General features: G+C 41.6%; 1 non-coding gene across 1 annotated transcript; it reads right to left on the reverse strand.

Moving 5' to 3' along the window:
- Positions 1 to 1,005: 1,005 nt before the first annotated feature.
- On the reverse strand, positions 1,006 to 1,112 carry LOC131252475 (small nucleolar RNA R71). Its single transcript, XR_009174495.1, has one exon. It is a non-coding gene; the product is annotated as a small nucleolar RNA R71 (small nucleolar RNA).
- Between the last annotated feature and the right edge of the window lie 2,630 nt (positions 1,113 to 3,742).

Here is a 3,742-nt window from a genome sequence, read left to right on the forward strand (position 1 = left end):
ATAGTTTATTTTTAGAAATTTAGGTTATTTAGAAATTGACTTTCTATTTTGGTTCTATTAACTTTCTAATTCTAACACTTTTTGAATCTAATTCTGTTTCTTAATTTATTTTTAGGATTTTTGTTTAGAAACTAACCTTCCTATTTTTTAGGCCTTTAAGATAGAAATCTCTATTTTGGTACACTCCTTCCCTACTCTCTATTTTTCAATTTTTCTTGTAGTAATTTACTTTTTAGTTTAGGCTTTCCTAGTTTCTTTTAGAAATTAATTTACTGTTATTTTTCTTTTAAAGTATCGTTTCTCTCCTTTATAGAATCTAACTTATTTTTGTTTTATTTTGCAGGTCCTTAACTTAGGAGCTTCAATTTGGTAATTCCTTTCCAATTCTCCCTCTCTTTCGTTTTTAGTTTTTTTTCCTTCTTTAGGATTAGGCTTTGAATTGAGGGCCATGAGTGTTTCATGCCCAAGTGGGCCCGTGACGACACTCGACGTCTCTCGAAGGAGGAGTGGTTGAGGGGTTGACTATCCATCGCAGGATTAGACACCGCCGAAATCCCCGAGTTAACCGAGGTTATGGTGAAGACCAACCTCCTCTACTTCCACCCGGTGGAGGATACCCAGGATGAAAATGAGGTGCAACAGCACCCCCGCCTCGTACTTTACGAGATTTTTACAACCGGCGGAGTGAGTACGCCCTCATGCATGATTTTTCCCGAAAACACAGGACAAATGGACATCAAGCCAGGAGTTATCCAACTCCTTCCCAAATTCCATGGACTTGAATCGGAGAGTCCATATTTACATTTGAAAGAGTTCGATGAAATTATAGCTACATTATGTTTTCCTAATGTATCTGAGGATACAATTAGGGTGAAACTCTTTCCTTTTTCCTTAAAAGAGAAAGCTAAGACGTGGTTACATTCACTGCGTCCTAGATCCATTGGCACATGGAACGATATGCAGAGGGAATTCATAAAAAAATTCTTCCCACATCATAAAACGATTACCCTCAGAAAAGCGATCATGAACTTTGCCCAAAAGGAAGATGAAACATTCTTTCAATGTTGGGAAAGGTTCAAAGACTTGGTCAGTTCATGCCCACAACACGGATTTGAAACGTGGCGCATTACAAATTTTTTCTACGATGGACTAACATCTTCCATGCGCCAAATGGTCGAGACAATGTGTAATGGAGAGTTCATTAATAAAGATATCGACGAGGTATGGGACTACCTCGATTGGGTTGAAAAAACACAATCTTGGGACTATTACCCAAAGTCGAACACCACGTCTAGGCCGACTCAATTAAAGGAGAAAGGTGGATTATATCTCTTGAAAGAAGAAGATGATCTCAAGTGTAAAGTGACTACGCTCATAAGGAAAGTTGAGGCCATGGAAGGAAAGAAGGATAAGGTCAATGAAATTGTTTGCGGCATCTGTGATTGCAACATTCACACAACTGAAAACTGTCCTACAATACCTGCCTTTCGAGGAGTGTTGAATGAACAAGCCAATGCCGTAAATAACTATCAAAGACCTTTCACTGGACCTAACTCCAACACATACAATCCTGGCTGGAAAAATCATCCAAACTTTAGTTGGAGGAATGGACAAACGGCGACTCCTCCAGGTTTCTTCAATCAAAATCCAAATCAAGTAAAACCTCAAGAGGAACCGGTTCAAAATCCCATACAAGAGCTGGCTCAGGCAATGCGGGGAATCACAGATTTTATGCAAAAGATAGATTCTCGTATGACGGTTATAGAAAAGGGGATGCTTCCTGCACAACCCCTCCCCAATCCTAAACCGCAATACGAGAATAATGATCCCAGCTCTTCAAATCAGATGGGACATGCTAAATCCATCACCACTCTTAGGAGTGGGAAGATCATTAATAAAACTCTTCCGGTTAGGCCCGAAAAGCCTCAAGAACCAAAAGAGAACAACAATGATGGATCCAGTGATGTCCCACAAAAAGTGGAACCGGAACTTCTAGAGAAGCCAGTTGCTCCATTCCCCCAACGGTTGGTTTCACCAAAACCTCTCTCTAGCTCTCAGGATATCCTAGAGGTGTTGAAACAGGTGAAAGTCAACATTCCTCTACTTGATGTCGTTAAACAGATACCTTCATATGCCAAATTCCTAAAAGACTTATGCACGACTAAGCGACGGAAAATTATTCAAAAGAAAATCTTCTTGACTGAGAAAGTGAGTGCCATCCTGAAGCAAGACGTGCCGCAGAAATTCAAGGATCCCGGTAGCCCAACCATATCATGTGTAATCGGGAACCATCGAATTGATCACGCACTTCTTGACTTAGGAGCGAGCGTCAATTTGATTCCCTACTCAGTATACAAACAGTTAGGTTTGGGTGAATTAAAAACCACCCGAACCACACTACAACTTGTTGATCGCTCTGTTCGTGTACCAAGAGGGATAATTGAGGATGTGTTGGTCCAAGTTGATAGATTTTACTACCCTGTAGACTTTATCATCCTGGACACTGAACCCATCAATAACATGAGCACTCAGATTCCTGTCATTCTTGGTCGCCCATTCCTTGCCACGTCAAATGCAATTATCAATTGCAGGAATGGTATCATGACTATGTCTTTTGGAAATTTGACATTGGAGTCAAACATTTTTTTCAATAACGGCAGCAATTCAGAGGATGATGACGATTTCCACGATATTAACATGATTGACTCTTTCGTGGAAGATATGACACCTCTGACCTTATCCTCCGACCATCTAGAGACATGCCTGGCCCACTCCCATGATTTTGATGATGACATGATTAGGGAGACTTGCGCCTTGCTCGATACTGCACCGGTACTTGAAGTTAACCGATGGAGGCCACAATTTGAAGAATTACCACAAACTGATGTAGTGCCTCTACCGTCTAACCTCAAGCCGCCGAAGCTTGACCTAAAACCTTTGCCCTCGATTTGAAATATGCATATTTGGGTCAAGATGAGACATACCCGGTGGTGATCTCTCGCCCACCTGGAGAAAGAACAGGAGAGTATGCTTATATCTACTCTCATTGAGCATAAAGGAGCCCTAGGATGGACGATAGCGGACCTCAAAGGAATCGATCCCTCGATTTGTACTCATCACATATATCTTGAGGATAATGCAAAAACCGCTCGGCAACCACAACGTAGACTAAATCCAAACACGAAGGAAGTGGTTAAGGCCGAGGTTCTTAAACTATTGGATGTGGGTATTATATACCCTATATCTGATAGTCAATGGGTGAGTCCAACTCAAGTGGTCCCTAAGAAGTCCGGAATCACCATCGTAGCCAATGCTAATAATGAACTCGTGCCAACTAGAGTCACTACTGGTTGGAGAATGTGCATTGACTACAGGAAGTTGAATACCGTCACGAGGAAAGACCACTTCCCTTTACCATTCATTGATCAGATCCTGGAAAGGTTAGCTGGTCATTCCTATTACAGTTTCCTTGACGGGTATTCGGGCTACAACCAGATAGAGATAGCCCCTGAAGACCAGGAAAAGACCACATTTACATGTCCCTACGGCACCTTTGCCTATCGAAGGATGCCATTCGGACTATGTAATGCCCCTGCCACCTTTCAGCGATGTATGCTTAGTATTTTTTCTGACATGGTGGGGCAATATCTAGAGGTCTTCATGGACGACTTCTCTGTTTATGGTCCATCTTTCAGCAAGTGCTTGGAAAGTCTTAAATGTGTGCTGAAAAGATGTGAAGAAA

Source organism: Magnolia sinica, chromosome 7 (genome assembly GCF_029962835.1).
Source record: "Magnolia sinica isolate HGM2019 chromosome 7, MsV1, whole genome shotgun sequence".
Classification (NCBI taxonomy): domain Eukaryota; kingdom Viridiplantae; phylum Streptophyta; class Magnoliopsida; order Magnoliales; family Magnoliaceae; genus Magnolia; species Magnolia sinica.